The sequence below is a fragment of the Scyliorhinus torazame genome, unplaced genomic scaffold (genome assembly GCF_047496885.1).
Source record: "Scyliorhinus torazame isolate Kashiwa2021f unplaced genomic scaffold, sScyTor2.1 scaffold_161, whole genome shotgun sequence".
Taxonomy (NCBI): Eukaryota; Metazoa; Chordata; class Chondrichthyes; order Carcharhiniformes; family Scyliorhinidae; genus Scyliorhinus; species Scyliorhinus torazame.
Window position 1 is genome coordinate 223,091 of NW_027307888.1, and position 25,218 is coordinate 248,308.

The following is a 25,218-nucleotide window of genomic DNA, read 5'->3' on the forward strand; positions in this document are numbered from 1 at the left end:
CCTGATCCCGTGTGACTTCACCTTTTGTACTAGTCTACCATGAGGGACATTGTCAAAGGCCTTACTGAAGTCCATATAGACAACATCTACTGCCCTACCTGCATCAATCATCTTAGTGACCTCCTCGAAAAACTCTCTCAAGTTAGTGAGACACGACCTCCCTTTCACAAAACCGTGCTGCCTCTCACTAATACGTCCATTTGCTTCCAAATGGGAGTAGATCCTGTCTCGAAGAATTCTCTCCAGTAATTTCCCTACCACTGAAGTAAGGCTCACCGGCCTGTAGTTCCCGAGATTATCCTTGCTACCCTTCTTAAACAGAGGAACAACATTGGCTATTCTCCAGTCCTCCGGGACAGCCCCTGAAGACAGCGAGGATCCAAAGATTTCTGTCAAGGCCTCAGCAATTTCCTCTCCAGCCTCCTTCAGTATTCTGGGGTAGATCCCATCAGGCCCTGGGGACTTATCTACCTTAATATTTTTTAAGACACCCAACACCTCGTCTTTTTGGATCACAATGTGACCCAGGCTATCTACACCCCCTTCTCCAGACTCAACATCTACCAATTCCTTCTCTTTGGTGAATACTGATGCAAAGTATTCATTTAGTACCTCGCCCATTTCCTCTGGCTCCACACATAGATTCCCTTGCCTATCCTTCAGTGGGCCAACCCTTTCCCTGGCTACCCTCTTGCTTTTTATGTACGTGTAAAAAGCCTTGGGATTTTCCTTAACCCTATTTGCCAATGACTTTTCATGACCCCTTCTAGCCCTCCTGACTCCTTGCTTAAGTTCCTTCCTACTTTCCTTATATGCCACACAGGTTTCGTCTGTTCCCAGCCTTTTAGCCCTGACAAATGCCTCCTTTTTCTTTTTGACGAGGCCTACAATATCACTCGTCATCCAAGGTTCCCGAAAATTGCCGTATTTATCTTTCTTCCTCACAGGAACATGCCTGTCCTGTATTCCTTTCAACTGACACTTGAAAGCCTCCCACATGTCAGATGTTGATTTGCCCTCAAACATCCGCCCCCAATCTATGTTCTTCAGTTCCCGCCTAATATTGTTATAATTAGCCTTCCCCCAATTTAGCACATTCATCCTCGGACCACTCTTATCCTTGTCCACCAGTACTTTAAAACTTACTGAATTGTGGTCACTGTTACCGAAATGCTCCCCTACTGAAACATCTACCACCTGGCCGGACTCATTCCCCAATACCAGGTCCAGTACCGCCCCTTCCCTTGTTGGACTGTTTACATATTGTTTTAAGAAGCCCTCCTGGATGCTCCTTACAAACTCCGCCCCGTCTAAGCCCCTGGCACTAAGTGAGTCCCAGTCAATATTGGGGAAGTTGAAGTCTCCCATCACCACAACCCTGTTGTTTTTACTCTTTTCCAAAATCTGTCTACCTATCTGCTCCTCTATCTCCCGCTGGCTGTTGGGAGGCCTGTAGTATACCCCCAACATTGTGACTGCACCCTTCTTATTCCTGATCTCTACCCATATAGCCTCACTGCCCTCTGAGGTGTCCTCTCGCAGTATAGCTGTGATATTCTCCCGAACAAGTAGCGCAACTCCGCCTCCCCTTTTACATCCCCCTCTATCCCGCCTGAAACATCTAAATCCTGGAACGTTTAGCTGCCAATCCTGCCCTTCCCTCAACCAGGTCTCTGTAATGGCAACAACATCATAGTTCCAAGTAGTAATCCAAGCTCTAAGTTCATCTGCCTTACCCGTAATGCTCCTTGCATTAAAACATGTGCACTTCAGGCCACCAGACCCGCTGTGTTCAGCAAGTTCTCCCCGTCTGCTCTGCCTCAGAGCCACACTGTCCCTATTCCCTAGTTCTCCCTCAATGCTCTCACCTTCTGACCTATTGCTCCCGCGCCCACCCCCTGCCATACTAGTTTAAACCCTCCCGTGTGACACTAGCAAACCTCGCGGCCAGATAACCAGATAACCAAATCATCAACCCAGAGAACTGAATCACTAACCCAGATAACCAAATCACTAAACCAGATAACCAATACACTAAACCATATAACCAAATCACTAACCCAGATAACTGAAACTCTAACCCAGATAACCAAATCCCTAACCCAGATAATCGAATCACTAACTCAGATAACCAAATCACGAACACATATTTCCAAATCCCTAACCCAGATAATCGAATCACTAACTCAGATAACCAAATCACGAACACATATTTCCAAATCACTAACCCAGATAACTGAATCACTAACCCAGATAACCGATCAACTAACCCAGATAACCAAATCTCTAACCCAGATAACTGAATCACTAACACAGATAACCAAATCACGAACACAGATTACCAAATCACGAACCCAGATTATCGTATCCCTAACTCAGATAACCAAAACACTAACCCAGATAACCAAATCACTAACCTCGACAACTGAATCTCTAACCCAGATAACTGAATCAATAACCCAGATAACCAAATCACTAACCCAGATAATCAAATAACTAACTCAGATAACCAAAACACTAACCCAGATAACATAATCACTGACCTAGATAACCGAATCACTAACACAGATAACTGAATCTCTAACCCAGATAACCAAATCACTAACCCAGATAACTGAATCGCGAACCCAGATAACCAAATCATAAACCCAGATAACCGAATTACTAACCCAGATAACCAAATCTCTAACCCGGGTAAACGAATCTCTAACCCAGATACAGAATTGCTAACCCAGATAACTGATTATTAACCCAGATTACCAAATTACTAACCCGGATAACCGAATCACTAACCCAGATAACCAAATCGCGATCCCGGATAACCGAATTCCTAACCCAGATAACAGAATCACTAACCCAGGTAACTGAATCACTAACCCAGATAACCAAATCATTAACCCAGAAACCGAATCACTAACCCAGAAAACTGAATCACTAACCCAGATAACCGAATCACTAACCCAGGTAACTGGATCATTAACCAGAAAAAACAAATTTCTAAATCAGATAACTGAATCACTAACTCAGATATCCAAATCACTAACACAGATAACCAAATCACTAACCCAGGTAACGGAATCACTAACCAAGATAACCGAATCACTAACCCAGGTAACCAAATCACTAGCCCAGATAACTGAATCACTAACCCAGATAACCAAATCACTAACCCACGTAATGGAATCACTAACCCAGATAACCGAATCACTAACCCAGAAAACCAAACCACTAACCCAAGTAACGGAATCACTAGCCCAGATAACTGAATCACTAACCCAGATAATCAAATCACTAACCCAGATAACTGAATCACTAACCCCCATAACCAAGTCTCTAACCCAGATAACCAAAGCACTAACCAGATAACAGATTCTCTCACCCAGATCACCGAATCACTAACACAGATAACCAAATGACTAACTCAGATAACCAAAACAAAAACCCAGATAACCAAAACACTAGCCCAGATACCTGAATCACTAACACAGATAACCAAATCACTAACCCAGGTAACGGAATCACTAACCAAGATAACCGAATCACTAACCCAGGTAACCAAATCACTAGCCCAGATAACTGAATCACTAACCCAGATAACCAAATCACTAACCCACGTAATGGAATCAGTAACCCAGATAACCGAATCACTAACCCAGAAAACCAAACCACTAACCCAAGTAACGGAATCACGAGCCCAGATAACTGAATCACTAACCCAGATAATCAAATCACTAACCCAGATAACTGAATCACTAACCCCCATAACCAAGTCTCTAACCCAGATAACCAAAGCACTAACCAGATAACAGATTCTCTCACCCAGATCACCGAATCACTAACACAGATAACCAAATGACTAACTCAGATAACCAAAACACAAACCCAGATAACCAAAACACTAGCCCAGATACCTGAATCACTAACCCTGATAACCAAATCACTAACCCAGATAACAGAATCTCTAACCCAGATAACTGAATCAGTAACCCAGATAACCGAATCACTAACCCGGATAAGCAAATCACTAACCCAGATAACCGATTCACGAACCCAGAAAACTGATTATTAACCCAGATAACCAAATCAATGACCCGGATAACCAAATCATCAACTCAGATAACTGAATCACTAACCCAGATGACCGAATCACTTACCCTGATAATTGAATCCCTAACTCAGATAACCAAATCACCAACCCAGAGAACTGAATCACTAACCCAGATAACCAAATCACTAAACCAGATAACCAAAACACTAACCCATATAACCAAATCACTAACCCAGATAACTGAATCTCTAACCCAGATAACCGAATCCCTAACCCAGATAATCAAATCACTAACTCAGATAACCAAATCACTGACACAGATTACCAAATCACAAACCCAGATAATCGTATTCCTAACTCAGATAACCAAAACACTAACCCAGATAACCAAATCACTAACCTCGATAAACAAATCACTAACACAGATAACTAAATCTCTAACCCAGATAACTAAATCACTAACCCAGATAATCAAAACACTAACCCAGATAACTGAATCTCTAACCAAGATAACTGAATCAATAACCCAGATAACAAAATCACTAACCCAGATAATCAAATCACTAACTCAGATAACCAAAACACTAACCCAGATAACATAATCGCTAAACAAGATAACCAAATCACTAACACAGATAACTGAATCTCTAACCCAGATAACCAAATCACTAACCCAGATAATCAAATCACTAACTCAGATAACCAAAACACTAACCCAGATAACATAATCACTAACCTAGATAACCGAATCACTAACACAGATAACTGAATCTCTAACCCAGATAACCAAAGCACTAACCCAGATAACCGATCAACTAACCCAGATAACCAAATCTCTAACCCAGATAACTGAATCACTAACCCAGATAACCGAATCTCTAATCCAGAAAACAGAATTGCTAACCCAGATAACCAAATCACTAACCCAGATAACCAAATTACTAACCCAGATAACCAAATCTCTAACCCAGATACAGAATCGCTAACCCAGATAACTGATTATTAACCCTGATTACCAAATTACTCACCCGGATAACCAAATCACTAATCCAGATAACCAAATCACTAACCCGGATAACCGATTTCCTAACCCAGATAACAGAATCACTAACCCAGGTAACCAAATCACTAACCCGGATAACCGATTTCCTAACCCAGATAACAGAATCACTAACCCAGGTAACCAAATCACTAACCCGGATAACCAAATCACTAACCCAGAAACCAAATCACTAACCCAGAAAACTGAATCACTAACCCAGATAACCGAATCACTAAACCAGACAACTGAATCCTTAACCAAGATAACCGAATCACTAACCCAGGTAACTGAATCACTAACCAGAAAAACCGAATTTCTAACTCAGGTAACTGAATCACTAACTCAGATATCCAAATCACTAACCCAGATAACAAAATTCCTACTGATATAACCGAATCACTAAATCAGATAACCAAATCATGAAACCAGGCAGGAAATCACTAACCCAGATAACTGAATCACTAGCCCAGATAACCACATCACTCACCCAGATAACCGAATCTCTAACACAGATAAATGATTATTAACCCTTTCCAATGCTTCCACATCCTTCCTATAATGAGGTGACCAGAACTGCACACAATACTCCAAATGTTATCTCACCAGGGTCATGTACAGTTGCAGCATAACCCCACGGCTCTTAAACTCAAGCCCCCTGTTAATAAACGCTAACACACTATAGGCCTTCTTCACGGCTCTATCCACTTGAGTGGCAACCTTCAGAGATCTGTGGACATGAACCCCAAGATCTCTCTGTTCCTCCACATTCCTCAGAACCCTGCCGTTGACCCTGTAATCCGCGCTCAAATTATTTCTACCAAAATGAATCACCTCGCACTTATCAGGGTTAAACTCCATCTGCCACTTTTCAGCCCAGCTCTGCATCCTATCAATGTCTCTTTGCAGCCTACAACAGCCCTCCTCCTCATCCACTACTCCACCAATCTTGGTGTCATCAGCAAATTTACTGACCCACCCTTCAGCCCCCTCCTCCAAGTCATTGATAAAAATCACAAATAGCAGAGGACCCAGCACTGATCCCTGTGGTACACCGCTGGTAACTGGTCTCCAGTCTGAAAATTTTCCATCCACCACCACCCTCTGTCTTCTATGTGATAGCCAGTTACTGATCCAATTGGCCAAATTTCCCTCTATGCCATGCCTCCTTACTTTCTTCATCAGCCGACCATGGGGAACCTTATCAATGCCTTACTAAAATCCATGTACACTACATCCACTGCTCTACCTTCACCTACACACTTAGTTACCTCCTCAAAGAATACAATCAAATAGTGAGGCAAGACTTACCCCTCACAAATCCGTGCTGACTATCCTGGATTAAGCTGTATCTTTCCAAACGATCATAAATCCTGTCCCTCAGGACCCTTTCCAATAATTTACCGATGACTGAAGTGAGACGAACCGGCCTATAATTCCCAGGGTTATACCTATTCCCTTTCTTGAACAAGGGGACAACTTTCGCCTCTCTCCAGTCTTCTGGCACTATTCCGGTAGACAGTGAGGACATCAAGATCAAAGCCAAAGGCTCTACTGAGAGTTTGGCTGATGATGGATCAATGAGAGTTTGGCTCAAGATGGATTGGGACTTTATGGGAAAAACAAAATGTTAGATAAAGCTTTGTGTGAAGAAATGTCAAGACAGGCTTTTGGTAGCAGGCTGTATCACTTGTTTCTGTACCAGACAAATTGCAGTAACGGCCTTGGGAAGGGTTGCGCTAGGCTTGAAAATAATCATAATTAAGCTGAAGGCACAGATGGAATGTGAGGGAGCTTCCCTCAGAAATGAACCAAAAACTGTATAAGAACTGCTGTTAGATGTATTGGCTTGCTGTTGTAACTCTCAAGAGATACAGTGGTCTTAGCCCCGGCCGAGAAATAAACATGTTAAAGTAACGAGGTGTTCGACTGATCATTTCATCCGGACTGGCTGCAAAGAATCCTCACTACAATCTCATCCCTCGCCTCACAAAGAATCCTCGGATATATCCCATCAGGCCCAGGGGGCTTATCTATCCGCAGGCTTCTCAAAATTTCTAACACATCTTCCCTCCTCCAGCCTCCAGCCTATATCGCACTATCCTCCTCAACAACATGGCCCCTCTCCTTTGTGAACACTGAAGAAAAGTATTCATTCAGGGCCTCTCCTATGTCTTCAGACTCCATGCACACGTTCCCACTACTGTCCTTGACCGGCCCTAACTTCACCTTGGTCATTCGTTTATTCCTCACATAAGTGTAAAAAGCCTTGGGGTTTTCCTTGTCCGACCCGCCAAAGACTTCTCATGCCCCCTCCTAGCTCTCCTAAGCTCTTTCTTGAGCTCCTTCCTAGCTATCTTGTATCCCTCAAGTGCCCTAACTGAACCTTGTTTTCTCATCCTTACATAAGCCCCTTTCTTCCTCTTGACAAGACATTCAACCTCTTTTGTAAACCATGGTTCCCTCACTCGACCATTTCCTTCCTGCCTGACAGGGACATACATAGGGGCAGGGGCTGCAGGGGCAGCTCTGTAGCATTGTGGACAGCACAATTGCTTCACAGCTCCAGGGTCCCAGGTTCGATTCCGGCTTGGGTCACTGTCTGTGCGGAGTCTGCACATCCTCCCCGTGTGTGCGTGGGTTTCCTCCGGGTGCTCCGGTTTCCTCCCACAGTCCAAAGATGTGCAGGTTAGGTGAATTGGCCTTGCTAAAAATTGCCCTTAGTGTCCAAAATTGCCCTTAAATTGGGCAAAATTGGGCTACTGGGTTATGGGGATAGGGTGGAGGTGTTGACCTTGGGTAGGGTGCTCTTTCCAAGAGCCGGTGCAGACTCGATGGGCTGAATGGCCTCCTTCTGCACTGTAAATTCTATGATAATCTATGATATCAAGGACAGGCAGTATTTGCTTCTTGAACAAGCTCCACATCTCAATTGTGCTTTTCCCTGACAGTTCCTGTTCCCATCTTATGCTCCCTAATTCTTGCCTAATCGCACCGTAATTACCCTTCCCCCAGTTATAAACCTTGCCCTGCTGTATGTTCCTATCCCTCTCCATTACTACAGTGAAAGTCACCGAATTGTGGTCACTATCTCCAAAGTGCTCTCCCACAACCAAATCTAACACTTGGCCAGACATTGAAAGAACATTTAAAACACCTGATGGAGTTATTCGATCAACTTCAGGAGGCGGGTTTGGTGGTAAACCTAGCCAAAAGTGAATTTGGAAATGCCCAAATCACTTTCCTTGGCCATACAATCGGACAGGGTCGAATATTCCCACGGGATGTGAAACCAAAAGTTATTGGGGAATTTCCAATACCCTCGACACAACGGGAAATAATGCGATTTCTTGGCATGAGTGGATTTGATTGAACATTTGTGCAAAGGTTTTGGAGCGTGGTTGCTCCACTGATGGACTTGCTGAAGAAACGTCGAAAATTTCAATGGACAGCGGAGTGTCATCAGGCATTTGACTGCCTGGAAGCTGTGATAACCAATGCTCCTGTGTTGGAGAATTACAAGGGACTCTGTGATCAGATTGAACTAAGGTATCTGACTTTGAAGAGAAATGCCAAGGTGTAGAGAAATGGATGGATCGTGCAGAGACTTTCTTGTTCAAAGAGACTGTCAATCATGAGAGATTCCAGTTGGAGGAAGAACAAAAAAATGGAAGAGATTATAATACGTGTGTTGTTTTTTTTTAAACGGAAACGTATATTTACTGTGTGCATTTCTTAAAGGATAATGAAAAGGTGAAAAATGAAACCATCTTGAAGTTGATGGTTTTTTTTTTCTTGGGGGGAAGTGTCATGAGAATGTCGCTTTAACAAATGTTTGGCTGCTCATGTTACTGCAGTGATGTCAGAGTGTGGGTGGAGCTGAGCTCTGGCTCTGTTTTTTAGTTTCATTTCAGTGTTGGAGCTGCAGTCAGCCACAGATGGTGTAATGTTGATCTCACTGCCATGAAAAGACTATCTCTTGATCATTTGGTGAATTCAGAGTGATAACTGTTCTCAGTAGTAAATTTAAACCTGATGTGCTTCTGTCAAAAGTTTTTTTTAAAAAGTCTTATGGATGTTAAAAGGAAAGTAAGGATTACTTAGTGTGGTATTCTTTGGGGGTTCTATATGAATTAATGGTCGCTAAGATGTTCACTGTATGTTTTAAAAAGGTTAACTTGAGTTCATAGAATAAACATTGGTTTGTTGTCCCACACCTGTAGAGTGGGCCGTGTGCTCCCCATACCACAATCTAGTAAACGTTGTGGGTCAGGTAAACTCCATGATACACTTTGGGGTTCTCTATACTCTGGCCCATAACACTCAGTACTGACCCTTGACAGTGCAGCACTCCCTCAGTACTGACCCTCTGACATAGAACATAGAACATTACAGCGCAGTACAGGCCCTTCTGCCCTCGATGTTGCGCCGACCTGTGAAACCACTCTAAAGCCCATCTACACTATTCCCTTATCGTCCATATGTCTATCCAATGACCATTTGAATGCGCTTAATGTTGGCGAGTCCACTACTGTTGCAGGCAGGGCATTCCACGCCCTTACTACTCTCTGAGTAAAGAACCTACCTCTGACATCTGTCCGATATCTATCTCCCCTCAATTTAAAGCTATGTCCCCTCGTGCTAGACATCACCATCCGAGGAAAAAGGCTCTCACTGTCCACCCTATCCAATCCTCTGATCATCTTGTATGCCTCAATTAAGTCACCTCTTAACCTTCTTCTCTCTAACGAAAACAGCCTCAAGTCCCTCAGCCTTTCCTCAGAAGATCTTCCCTCCATACCAGGCAACATTCTGGTAAATCTCCTCTGCACCCTTTCCAATGCTTCCACATCCTTCTTATAATGCGTCGACCAGAATTGCACGCAATACTCCAAATGCGGCCGCACCAGAGTTTTGTACAGCTGCAACATGACCTCGTGGCTCCGAAACTCAATCCCTCTACCAATAAAAGCTAACACACCGTACGCCTTCTTAACAACCCTCTCAACCTGGGTGGCAACTTTCAGGGATCTATGTACATGGACACCGAGATCTCTCTGCTCATCCACACTGCCAAGAATCTTACCATTAGCCCAGTACTCTGTCTTCCTGTTATTCCTTCCAAAATGAATCACCTCACACTTTTCTGCATTAAACTCCATTTGCCACCTCTCAGCCCAGCGCTGCAGCTTATCTATGTCCCTCTGTAACTTGTAACATCCTTCCGCACTGCCCACAACTCCACCAACTTTAGTGTCATCTGCAAATTTACTCACCCATCCTTCTACGCCCTCCTCCAGGTCATTTATAAAAATGACAAACAGCAGTGGCCCCAAAACAGATCCTTGTGGTACACCACTAGTAACTGGACTCCAATCTGAACATTTCCCATCAACCACCACCCTTTGTCTTCTTCCAGCGAGCCAATTTCTGATCCAAACTGCTAAATCACCCTGAATCCCATGCCTCCGTATTTTCTGCAGTAGCCTACCGTGGGGAACCTTATCAAACGCTTTACTGAAATCCATATACACCACATCAACTGCTTTACCCTCATCCACCTGTTTGGTCACCTTCTCAAAGAGCTCAATAAGGTTTGTGAGGCACGACCTACCCTTCACAAAACCGTGTTGACTATCTCTAATCAAATTATTCCTTTCCAGATGATTATACGCCCTATCTCTTATAAACCTTTCCAAGTCTTTGCCCACAACAGAAGTAAGGCTCACTGGTCTATAGTTACCGGGGTTGTCTCTACTCCCCTTCTTGAACAAGGGGACAACATTTGCTATCCTCCAGTCTTCTGGCACTATTCCTGTAGACAAAGATGACTTAAAGATCAAAGCCAAGGGCTCAGCAATCTCCTCCCTCGCTTCCCAGAGAATCCTAGGATAAATCCCATCTGGCCCAGGTGACTTATCTATTTTCACACTTTCCAGAATTGCTAACACCTCCTCCTTATGAACCTCAAGCCCTTCTAGTCTAGTAGCCTGAATCTCAGTATTCTCCTCGACAACATTGCCTTTTTCCTGTGTGAATACTGACGAAAAATATTCATTTAGCATCTCTCGTATCTCCTCGGACTCCAAGCACAACTTCCCACTACTGTCCTTGATTGGCCCTACTCTTACTCTCGTCATTCTTTTATTCCTGACATATCTATAGAAAGCTTTAGGGTTATCCTTGATCCTATCTTCCAAAGACTTCTCCTGCCCCCTCCTGGCTCTTCTTAGCTCTCTCTCAATGCCAACCCTCTGATAGTGAGACATTCCCTCAGTGCTGACCCTCTGATAGTGAGACACTCCCTCAGTGCTGACCCTCTGACAGTGCGGCACTCCCTCAGTACTGACCCTCTGACAGTGCCGCACTCCCTAAGTACTGACCCTCTGACAGTGCAGCACTCCCTCAGTACTGACCCTCTGACGGTGCAGCACTCCCTCAGCACTGACCCTCTGACAGTGCGGCACTCCCTCAGTACTGACCCTCTGACAGTGCAGCACTCCCTCAGTACTGACCCTCTGACACTGCGGCACTCCCTCAGTACTGACCCTCTGACTGTGCTGCATTCCCTCAGTACTGACCCTCTGACAGTGCGGCGCTCCCTCAGTACTGATCCTCTGACAGTGCGGCACTCTCTCAGTACTGACCCTCTGACAGTGCAGCACTCCCTCAGTACTGACCCTCTGACAGTGCAGCACTTTCTCAGTACTGACCCTCTGACAGTGCGGCACTCCCTCAGTACTGACCCTCTGACAGTGCAGCACTCCCTCAGTACTGACCCTCTGACAGTGCGGCACTCCCTCAGTACTGACCCTCTGACAGTGCAGCACTCCCTCAGTACTGACCCTCTGACAGTGCAGCACTCCCTCAGTACTGACCTTCTGACAGTGCGGCACTCCCTCAGTCCTGACCCACTGACAGTGCGGCACTCTCTCAGTACTGACCCTCTGACAGTGCAGCACTCCCTCAGTACTGACCCTCTGACAGTGCAGCACTTTCTCAGTACTGACCCTCTGACAGTGCGGCACTCCCTCAGTACTGACCCTCTGACAGTGCGCCACTCCCTCAGTACTGACCCTCTGACAGTGCAGCACTCTCTCAGTACTGACCCTCTGACAGTGCGGCACTCCCTCAGTACTGACCCTCTGACAGTGTGCCACTCCCTCAGTACTGACTCTCTGATAGTGCGGCACTCCCTCAGTACTGACTCTCTGATAGTGCGGCACTCCCACAGTACTGACCCTCTGATAGTGAGACACTATCTCAGTACTGACCCTCTGATAGTGAGACACTCCCTCAGTACTGACCCTCTGACAGTGCGGCACTCCCTCAGTACTGACCCTCTGATAGTGCGGCACTCCCACAGTACTGACCCTCTGATAGTGAGACACTCCCTCAGTACTGACCCTCTGACAGTGCGGCACTCCCTCAGTACTGACCCTCTGACAGTGCAGCACTCCCTCAGAACTGACCCTCTGACAGTGCAGCACTCCCTCAGTACTGACCATGTGGTAGTAAGACACTCTCCTGCCTCTCTCTTTGTCGAGAGTGCGGAACTGTAATTTCCGGGAGCGGGAGAGAGAGAGGGAGCCGGAGCGCAGCGAGAACAGCTTGGGATTCAGGTAGGTGTTTAAACTTACCCCCAGGTTCCAGCGGCCTTCATTTCCGGGAGCGGGAGAGTGAGAGGGAGCTGGAGTGCAGCTTGGGAATCAGGGGTGCTTAAGTGTTTGATTTTTACCTCTATTTAAGTTGGGCGGTTCTAAACCCGAGACACGACACTAGTAGTGTCTCTCACCCTTCCACCTCCTCTAACCTAAGGGGGTGAGTGAATATCAGGTAAGCTCTCTCTTTTCTTTTTCTTTATCCGCAAATTATCGCTTCAGATTTTCGGTGGGAGCAGTGACCAGGGGTCTGTCGGGAAGGTAAGTAGCTGGGATGAATTTAACTCTTTGTGGGTTGGTAAGTATTATGATTGGTAAGTAAAATCCTTATTCCTTTCACTTATTCATTATTTGAAATTATATTTGTAATCAGTTAAGGTAAAGTGTAAAAATGGCAGGAGATCCCAGACCCGTGTTATGCTCCTCGTGCTCAATGTGGGAGTTCAGGGACACGGCCGATGCCCCTGACTCCTTCATGTGCGGGAGGTGTGTCCAGCTGCAGCTCCTGTTAGACCGCATGGCGGTTCTGGAGCTGCGGATGGACTCACTTTGGAGCATCCGCGATGCTGAGGAGGTCGTGGATAGCACGTTCAGTGAGTTGGGCACACCGCAGATTAGGATTGGTGAGGGAGACAGGGAATGGGTGACCAAAAGGCAGAGAAAGAGCAGGAAGGCAGTGCAGGTGTCCCCTGCGGTCATCTCCCTCCAAAACAGGTATACCGTTTTGGATACTGTTGGGGGAGATGACTCACCAGGGGAAGGCAGGAGTAGCCAGGCTCATAGCACCGTGGCTGGCTCTGCTGCACAGATGGGCGGGAAAAAGACTGGCAGGGCCATAGTCATAGGGGATTCAATCGTAAGGGGAGTAGGCAGGCGTTTCTGTGGTCGAAAACGAGACTCCCGAATGGTATGTTGCCTCCCGGGTGCACGGGTCAGGGATGTCTCAGATCGGCTGCAGGACATACTGAAGGGGGAGGGTGAACAGCCAGTTGTCGTGGCGCATATAGGCACCAATGATATAGGTAAAATACGGAATGAGGTCCTACAATCCGAATTTAAGGAGCTAGGAGATAAGTTAAAAAGTAGTAATCTCAGGATTGCTACCAGTGCCACGAGACAGTCAGAGTAGAAATTCAAGAATAGTCAGAATGAATACGTGGCTTGAGAGATGGTGCAGGAGGGAGGGGCTCAGATTTCTGGGACATTGGAACCGGTTCTGGGGGCGGTGGGACCATTACAAATCGGATGGTTTACACCTGGGCAGGACTGGAACCAATGTCCTAGTGGGTGCTTTTGCTAACACTGTTGGGGAGGTTTCAAACTAATGTGGCAGGGGGATGGGAACCAGATTAGGAAGTTAGAGGTCAGTAAAGAGGCAGCAACGAAAGCCAGTAATGTACGAGATAATAAACTGAATGTGACTAATGGGAAGAGTAGGCAGGGAAGAGATGATGAATGCAAAGGGACAGGTGGTCTGAGGTGCATTTATTTCAATGCGAGAAGTGAATCAGGTAAGGCAGATGAACTTAGGGCTTGGATCAGTACCTGGGAATATGATGTTATTGGTATTACGGAGACTTGGTTGAGGGAAGGGCAAGACTGGCAACTAAATATCCCAGGATATAGATGCATCAGGAGAGATAGAAAGGGAGGTAAAAGGGGTGGAGGAGTTGGATTACTGGTCAGAGATGATATCACAGCTATGATTAAGGAGGGCACGATGGAGGATTCGAGCACTGAGGCAATATGGGTAGAGCTAAGAAATAGGAAGGGTGCAGTAACATTGTTGGGACTTTACTACAGGCCTCCCAAAAGCGAGCGTGAAGTAGAGGTACAAATATGTAGACAGATTATAGAAAAATGTAGGAGCAATAGGGTGGTCGTGATGGGAGATTTCAACTTCCCCAACATTGAATGGGACTCATGTAGTGTTGGAGGCGTAGATGGAGCAGAATTTGTAAGGAGCATCCAGGAGAGTTTTTTAGAGCAGTATGTAAATAGTCCAACTCGGGAAGGGGCCATACTGGACCTGGTATTGGGGAATGATCCCGGCCAGGTGGTTGAAGTTTCAGTCGGTGATTACTTTGGGAATAGCGATCACAATTCCGTAAGTTTTAGAATACTCATGGACAAGGACGAGAGTGGTCCTAAAGAAAGAGTGCTAAATTGGGGAAAGGCCAAGTATAACAAAATTCGGCAGGAGCCAGGGAATGTGGATTGGGAGCAGCTGTTTAAGGGCAAATCCACATTTGAAATGTGGGAATCTTTTAAGGAAAGGTTGATTAGAGTGCAGGACAGACATGTCCCTGTGAAAATGAGGGATAGAAATGGCAAGATTAGGGAACCATGGATGATGGGTGGAATTGTGAGACTAGCTAAGTTGAAAAAGGAAGCATACATAAGATCTAGGCGACTTAAAACTGATGAAGCTTTGGAGGAATATCGGGAAAGTAGGACAAATCTCAAACGCGCAATAAAGAGGGCTAAAAGGGGTCATGAAATATCTTTGGCTAACAGGGTTAAGGAAAATCCCAAAGTCTTTTATTCGTATATAAGGAACAAGAGGGTAACTAGAGAAAGGATTGGCCCACTCAAAGACAAAAGAGGGAATTTATGCGTGGAGTCAGAGGAAATGCGTGAGATTCTTAATGAGTACTTTGCATCGGTATTCACCAAGGAGAGGGACATGACGGATGTTGAGGCTAAGGATGGATGTTTAAATACTCTAGGTCAAGTCGGCATAAGGAAGGAGAATACCCATAAGTTTTGGGTATTCTAAAAGGCATTAAGGTAGACAGGTCCCCAGGTCCGGATGGGATCTATCCCAGGTTACTGAGGGAAGTGAGGGGCGAAATAGCTGGGGCATTAACAGATATCTTTGCAGCATCCTTGAGCACGGGTGAGGTCCCGGAGGACTGGAGAATTGCTAATGTTGTCCCTTTGTTTAAGAAGGGTAGCAGGGATAATCCAGGGAATTATAGACCTATGAGCTTGACGTCAGTGGTAGGCAAACTGTTGGAGAAGATACTGAGGGATAGGATCTATTCACATTTGGAAGAAAATAGACTTATCAGTGATAGGCAGCATGGTTTTGTGCAGGGAAGGTCATGTCTTACAAACCTAATAGAATTCTTTGAGGAAGTGACAACGTTAATTGATGAGGGAAGGGCTGTAGATGTCATATACATGGACTTCAGTAAGGCGTTTGATAAAGTGTCCCATGGCAGGTTGATGGAAAAAGTGAAGTCGTATGGGGTTCAGGGTGTACTAGCTAGATGGATAAAGAACTGGCTGGGCAACAGGAGACAGAGAGTAGTGGTGGAAGGGAGTGTCTCAAAATGGAGAAAGGTGACTAGTGGTGTTCCACAGGGATCCGTGCTCGGACCACTGTTGTTTGTGATACACACAAATGATCTGGACGAAGGTATAGGTGGTCTGATTAGCAAGTTTGCAGATGATACTAAGATTGGTGGAGTTGCAGATAGCGAGGAGGACTGTCAGAGAATACAGCAAAATATAAATAGATTGGAGAGTTGGACAGAGAAATGGCAGATGGAGTTCAATCCAGGCAAATGCGAGGTGATGCATTTTGGAAGATCTAATTCAAGAGCGGACTATACGGTCAATGGAAGAGTCCTGGGGAAAATTGATGTACAGAGAGATCTGGGAGTTCAGGTCCATTGTACCCTGAAGGTGGCAACGCAGGTCGATAGAATGGTCAAGAAGGCATACAGCATGCTTGCCTTCATCGGACGGGGTATTGAGTACAAGAGTCGGCAGGTCATGTTACAGTTGTACAGGACTTTGGTTAGGCCACATTTGGAATACTGCGTGCAGTTCTGGTCGCCACATTACCAGAAGGATGTGGATGCTTTAGAGAGGGTGCAGAGGAGGTTCACCAGGATGTTGCCTGGTATGGAGGGTGCTAGCTATGAAGAAAGGTTGAATAGATTTGGATTGTTTTCGTTGGAAAGAGGGAGGTTGAGGGGGGACCTGATTGAGGTCTACAAAATTCTGAGAGGTATGGACAGGGTGGATAGCAACAAGCTTTTTCCAAGAGTGGGGGTGTCAATTACAAGGGGTCACGATTTCAAGGTGAGAGGGGGAAAGTTTAAGGGTGATGTGTGTGGAAAGTTTTTTACGCAAAGGGTGGTGGGTGCCTGGAACGCCTTGCCAGCGGAGGTGGTAGAGGCGGGCACAATAGCATCATTTAAGATGCATCTAGACAGATATATGAACGGACGGGGAACAGAGGGAAGTAGATCCTTGGAAAATAGAAGACAGGTTTAGATAAAGGATCTGGATCGGCGCAGGCTGGGAGGGCCGAAGGGCCTGTTCCTGTGCTGTCATTTTCTTTGTTCTTTGTTCTTTGATCGTGGCAGCAAATGAGCCCAGGTTTAGACCACCAGAGGTAATGTCCAGCATCTGGACACCGGAGTCTGGCCGCATTGGTCAGAGACCTGGCACAGCTGGATATTGATGCTAAATGTGGTACAGGCTTGTCAGAGTTTCTCTCAGGCTGTACTCCGCGCTGCGGTTCCTGACGTCAGTCCCTGGCAGTGACGTCGGTAAATAGGTTAGAATTTCCTGTTTGTTCTCCGTCCTCCTATCCTTTAGATTGGAGATGGAGCAGATGCTGATTTACGGTGACAGGATTGTGGAATGTCTGATTGCTCTGTCAGCTTAGAGCTGGCCAGAGACCAGATGTTTCCCCTCATCACACTGAAGGATTTGGCTGATTGAAGAAGCAACTGATTCTTAATCTTCCTAACATTCACCCCGGTCACATGGAGACAATAATAATCCCAGACAATCAATCTTCAGCCACTCCCCCACCATTCATCTGCCAGCTCGCAATTATCCCCCAGAAAACTCACTGGCTGCGACACGGAGCATGAAGCAGGGCCGGAGCCAATATCCGGGAATGTGGGTCATCACATGGGTTTGCACTGAGCCCAGGGTGTTCTGGGGCATCGGGGAGGCTGAGGGTATTGCGTGGCGGGGGAAACAATTGACATCCCCATTCCCTATCAGAGCGAATGTACATTCTCCCCATTCCCTATCGGAGCGAATGGACATTATTCCCATTCCCTATCGGAGCGAATGGACATTATTCCCATTCCCTATAGGAGCGAATGGACATTATTCCCATTCCCTATCAGAGCGAATGGACGTTATTCCCATTCCCTATAGGAGCGAATGGACATTATTCCCATTCCCTATCGGAGCAAATCAACATTCTCCCCATTCCCTATCGGAGCGAATTGACATTACCCCCATTCCCTCTCGGAGCGAATGGACATTATTCCCATTCCCTATCTGAGCGAATGTACATTCTCCCCATTCCCTATCGGAGCGAATGGACATTCTCCCCATTCCCTATCGGAGCAAATGGACATTATTCCCATTCCCTATCGGAGTGAATGGACATTATTCCCATTCCCTATCTGAGCGAATGTACATTCTCCCCATTCCCTATCGGAGCGAATGTACATTCTCCCCATTCCCTATCGGAGCGAATGGACATTATTCCCATTCCCTATTGGACGAATGGACATTCTCCCCATTCCCTATCGGACCGAATGGACATTATTCCTATTCCCTATCGGAGCGAATGTACATTCTCCCCATTCCCTATCGGAACGAATGGACATTATTCCCATTCCCTATCGGAGCGAATGGACATTCTCCCCATTCCCTATCGGAGCGAATGGACATTATTCCCATTCCCTATCGGAGCGAATGTACATTAAGTGGCAGCATTGTAGCACAGTGGTTAGCACTGTTGCTTCACAGTGCCAGGGTCCCAGGTTTGATTCCCGGTTTGGGTCACTGACTGTGTGGAGTCTGCCCGTTTCCCCGTGAGTGCGTGGGTTTCCTCCGGGTGCTCCGGTTTCCTCCTACAACTCAAAGATGTGCAGGTTAGGTGGATTGGCCGTGATAAATTGCCCTTAGTGTCCAAAAAGGTTAGGAGGGGTTATTGGGTTAAGGGGACAGGGTGCAAGTGAGGGCTTAAGTGGGTCAGTGCAGACTCGATGGGCCGAATGGCCTCCTTCTGCACTGTATGTTCGACGTAAAAAATATATATATCTGTGTCTACGTATTCGCATTCCATATTGGAGCGAATGGACATTATTCCCATTCTCTATCAGAGCGAATGGACATTATTCCCATTGCCTATCAGAGCGAATGGACGTTATTCACATTCCCTATCGGAGCGAATGGACATTATTCCCATTCCCTATCAGAGCGAATGGACATTATTCCCATTGCCTATCAGAGCGAATGGACATTATTCCCATTGCCTATCGGAGCGAATGGACATTATTCCCATTCTCTATCAGAGCGAATGGACGTTATTCACATTCCCTATCGGAGCGAATGGACATTATTCCCATTCCCTATCGGAGCGAATGGACATTATTCCCATTGCCTATCAGAGCGAATGGACATTATTCCCATTGCCTATCAGAGCGAATGGACGTTATTCCCATTCCCTATCGGAGCGAATGGACATTATTCCCATTGCCTATCGGAGCGAATGGACATTATTCCCATTGCCTATCAGAGCGAATGGACATTATTCCCATTCCCTATCGGAGCGAATGGACATTATTCCCATTGCCTATCAGAGCGAATGGACATTATTCCCATTGCCTATCGGAGCGAATGGACATTATTCCCATTGCCTATCAGAGCGAATGGACATTATTCCCATTGCCTATCAGAGCGAATGGACGTTATTCACATTCCCTATCGGAGCGAATGGACATTATTCCCATTCCCTATCGGAGCGAATGGACATTATTCCCATTGCCTATCGGAGCGAATGGACGTTATTCCCATTCCCTATCGGAGCGAATGGACATTATTACCATTCACTATCGGAGAGAATGGACATTATTCCCATTCCCTATCGGAGCGAATGGACATTCCCCCATTCCCTATTGGAGCGAATAGACATTATTCCCATTCCCTATCGGAGCAAATGGACATTATTCCCATTCCCTATCAGAGCGAATGGATATTCTCCACATTCCCTATCGCAGCGAATGGACATTATTCCCATACCCTATCGGAGCGAATGGACATTCTCCCCATTCCCTATCGGAGCGAATGGACATTCTCCCCATTCCCTATCGGAGCGAATGGACATTCTCCCCATTCCCTATCGGAGCGAATGGACATTTTTCCCATTCCCTATCAGAGCGAATGGACATTATTCCCATTCCCTATCGGAGCGAATGGACATTCCACCATTCCCTATTCGGAGCGATTGGACATTATTCCTATTCCCTATCGGAGGGAATGGACATTATTCCCATTCCCTATAGGATCGAATGGACATTATTCCCATTCCCTAACGGAGCGAATGGACATTATTCCCATTCCATATCGGAGCGAATGGACATTATTCCCATTCCCTATCAGAGCGAATGGACGTTATTCCCATTCCATATCGGAGTGAATGGACATTCTCCCCATTCACTATCGGAGCGAATGGACATTATTTCCATTCCCTATCGGAGCGAATATACAGTATTCCCATTCCCTATCGGAGCGAATGGACATTATTCCCATTCCCTATCGGAGCGAATGGACATTATTCCCATTCCCTATCAGAGCGAATGGACGTTATTCCCATTCCATATCGGAGTGAATGGACATTCTCCCCATTCCCTATCGGAGCGTATGGACATTATTTCCATTCCCTATCGGAGCGAATATACAGTATTCCCATTCCCTATCGGAGCGAATGGACATTATTCCCATTCCCTATCGGAGCGGATTGACATTACCCCCATTCCCTATCGGAGCGAATGTACATTATTCCCATTCCCTATCGGAGCGAATGTACATTATTCCCATTCCCTATCGGAGCGAATTGACATTACCCCCATTCCCTATCGCAACGAATAGACATTATTCCCATTCCCTATCGGAGCGAATTTACATTCTCCCCATTCCCTATTGGAGCGAATGGACATTATTCCCATTTCCTATCGGAGCGAATGGACATTATTCCCATTCCCTATTGGAGCGAATGGACATTATTCCCATTTCCTATCGGAGAGAATAGACATTATTCCCATTCCCTATCGGAGCGAGTGTTCATTCTCCATATACCCTATCGGAGCAAATGGACATTATTCCCATTACCTATCGGAGCGAATGGACATTATTCCCATTCCCTATCGGATAGAATGGACATTATTCCCATTCCCTATCGGAGTGAATTGACATTCTCCCCATTCTGTATTGGAGCGAATGGACATTATTCCCATTCCCTATCGGAGCGAATGGACGTTATTCCCATTCCCTATCGGAACGAAAGAACGTTATTCCCATTCCCTGTCGGAGCGAATGGACATTATTCCCATTCCCTATCGGATAGAATGGACATTATTCCCATTCCATATCGGAGCGAATTGACATTCTCCCCATTCCCTATCAGAGCGACTGGAGATTATTCCCATTCCGTATCGGAGCGAATGGACATTATTCCCATTCCCTATCGGGGCGAATGGACGTTATTCCCATTCCCTATCGGAGCGAATGGACGTTATTCCCATTCCCTATCGGAGCGAATGGTCATTGTTCCCATTCCCTATCGGAGCGAATAGACATTATTCCCATTCCCTATCGGAGCAAATGGACATTATTCCCATTCCCTATGGGAGCGAATGGACATTATTCCGCTTCCCTATCGGAGCGAATTCACGTTATTCCCATTTCCTATCAGAGCAAATCAACATTCTCCCCGTTCCCTAGGGGAATGAATGGACATTATTCCCATTCCCTATTGGACGAATGGACATTCTCCCCATTCCCTATCGGACCGAATGGACATTATTCCTATTCCCTATCGGAGCGAATGTACATTCTCCCCATTCCGTATCGGACCGAATGGACATTATTCCTATTCCCTATCGGAGCGAATGTACATTCTCCCCATTCCCTATCGGAACGAATGGACATTATTCCCATTCCCTATCGGAGCGAATGGACATTCTCCCCATTCCCTATCGGAGCGAATGGACATTATTCCCATTCCCTATCGGAGCGAATGTACATTAAGTGGCAGCATTGTAGCACAGTGGTTAGCACTGTTGCTTCACAGTGCCAGGGTCCCAGGTTTGATTCCCGGTTTGGGTCACTGACTGTGTGGAGTCTGCCCGTTTCCCCGTGAGTGCGTGGGTTTCCTCCGGGTGCTCCGGTTTCCTCCTACAACCCAAAGATGTGCAGGTTAGGTGGATTGGCCGTGATAAATTGCCCTTAGTGTCCAAAAAGGTTAGGAGGGGTTATTGGGTTAAGGGGATAGGGTGGAAGTGAGGGCTTAAGTGGGTCAGTGCAGACTCGATGGGCCGAATGGCCTCCTTCTGCACTGTATGTTCGACGTAAAAAATATATATATCTGTGTCTACGTATTCGCATTCCATATCGGAGCGAATGGACATTATTCCCATTCCCTATCGGAGCGAATGGACGTTATTCCCATTGCCTATCGGAGCGAATGGACATTATTCCCATTGCCTATCAGAGCGAATGGATGTTATTCCCATTCCCTATCGGAGCGAATGGACGTTATTCACATTCCCTATCAGAGCGAATGGACATTATTCCCATTGCCTATCAGAGCGAATGGATGTTATTCCCATTCCCTATCTGAGCGAATGGACGTTATTCACATTCCCTATCAGAGCGAATGGACGTTATTCCCATTCCCTATCGGAGTGAATGGACATTATTCCCATTCACTATCGGAGAGAATGGACATTATTCCCATTGCCTATCGGAGCGAATGGACATTACCCCCATTCCCTATTGGAGCGAATAGACATTATTCCCATTCCCTATCGGAGCAAATGGACATTATTCCCATTCCCTATCAGAGCGAATGGATATTCTCCACATTCCCTATCGCAGCGAGTGGACATTCTCCCCATTCCCTATCGGAGCGAATGGACATTCTCCCCATTCCCTATCGCAGCGAATGGACATTCTCCCCATTCCCTATCGCAGCGAATGGACATTACTCCCATTCCCTATCGGAGCGAATGGACATTATTCCCATTCCCTATCGGAGCGAATGGACATTCTCCCCATTCCCTATCGGAGCGAATGGACATTTTCCCCATTCCCTATCGGAGCGAATAGACATTATTCCCATTCCCTATCGGAGCGAATGGACATTCCACCATTCCCTATTCGGAGCGAATGGACATTATTCCTATTCCCTATCGGAGTGAATGGACATTATTCCCATTCCCTATAGGATCGAATGGACATTATTCCCATTCCCTATTCGGAGCGAATGGACATTATTCCTATTCCCTATCAGAGCGAATGGACATTATTCCCATTCCATATCGGAGCGAATGGACATTATTCCCATTCCCTATCAGAGCGAATGGACGTTATTTCCATTCCCTATCGGAGCGAATGGACATTCTTCCCATTCCCCATCAGAGCGAATGGACATTATTCCCATTCCCTATCGGAACGAAAGAACGTTATTCCCATTCCCTGTCGGAGCAAATGGACATTCCCGCCATTCCCTATAGGAGCGAATGGACATTATTTCCATTCCCTATCGGGGTGAATGGACATTATTCCCATTCCCTATCAGAGCGAATGGACATTATTCCCATTCCCTATGGGACCGAATGGACATTGCCCCCATTCCCTATCGGAGCAAATGGACATTATTCCCATTCCCTATCGAAGCAAATCAACATTCTCCCCATTCCCTATTGGATCGAATGGACATTACCCCCATTCCCTATCGGAGCGAATTGACATTACCCCCATTCCCTCTCGGAGCGAATGGACATTATTCCCATTCCCTATCTGAGCGAATGGACATTCTCCCCATTCCCTATCTGAGCGAATGGACATTCTCCCCATTCCCTATCGGAGCGAATGGACATTATTCCCATTCCCTATCGGAGCGAATATACATTATTCCCATTCCCTATTTGAGCGAATGTACATTATTCCCATTCCCAATCGGAGCGAATGGACATTATTCTCATTCCCTATAGGAGCGAATGGACATTATTCCCATTCCCTATCGGAGCGAATATACATTATTCCCATTCCCTATCGGAGCGAATGGACATTATTCCCATTCACTATCGGAGCGAATGTACATTATTCCCATTCCCAATCGGAGCGAATGGACATTATTCTCATTCCCTATAGGAGCGAATGGACATTATTCCCATTCCCTATCGGAGCGAATGTACATTCTCCATATTCCCTATTGGAGCGAATGGACATTATTCCCATTCCCTATCGGAGCGAATGGACATTATTCCCATTCCTTATCGGAGCGAATGGACATTATTCCCATTCCCTATCAGAGCGAATTCACGTTATTCCCATTCCCTATCAGAGCAAATCAACATTCTCCCCATTCCCGAGCGGAACGAATGGACATTACCCCCATTCCCTATCGGAGCGAATGGAGATTATTCCCATTCCCTATCGGAGCGAATGCACGTTTTTCCCATTCCCTATCGGAGCGAATGGACATTATTACCATTCCCTATCGGAGTGAATGGACATTATTCCCATTCCCTATCAGAGCGAATGGAGATTATTCCCATTCCCTATCGGAGCGAATGGACGTTATTCCCATTCCCTATCGGAGCGAATGGAGATTATTCCCATTCCCTATCGGAGCGAATGGATATTATTCCCATTCCCTATCGGAGCGAATGGACATTATTCCCATTCCCTATAGGATCGAATGGACATTATTCCCATTCCCTAATGGAGCGAATGGAAATTATTCCACATTCCCTATCAGAGTGAATGGACGTTATTTCCATTCCCTATCAGAGCGATTGGACGTTATTTCCATTCCCTATCGGAGCGAATGGACATTATTTCCATTCCCTATCGGAGCGAATGGAAGTTATTCCCATTCCCTATCGGAGCGAATGCACGTTTTTCACATTCCCTATCGGAGCGAATCGACATTATTCCCATTCCCTATCGGAGCGAATGGACATTATTCCCATTCCCTATCGGAGCGAATGGACATTATTCCCATTCCCTATAGGATCGAATGGACATTATTCCCATTCCCTAACGGAGCGAATGGAAATTATTCCCATTCCATATCGGAGCGAATGGACATTATTCCCATTCCCTATCGGAGCGAATGGACATTATTCCCATTCCCAAAATGATCGAATGGACATTATTCCCATTCCCTATCGGAGCGAATGGACATTATTCCCATTCCCTATAGGATCGAATGGACATTATTCCCATTCCCTAACGGAGCGAATGGAAATTATTCCCATTCCATATCGGAGCGAATGGACGTTATTTCCATTCCCTATCGGAGCGAATGGACATTATTCCCATTCCCTATCGGAGCGAATGGACGTTATTCCCATTCCCTATCGGAACGAAAGAAGGTTATTCCCATTCCCTGTCGGAGCAAATGGACATTC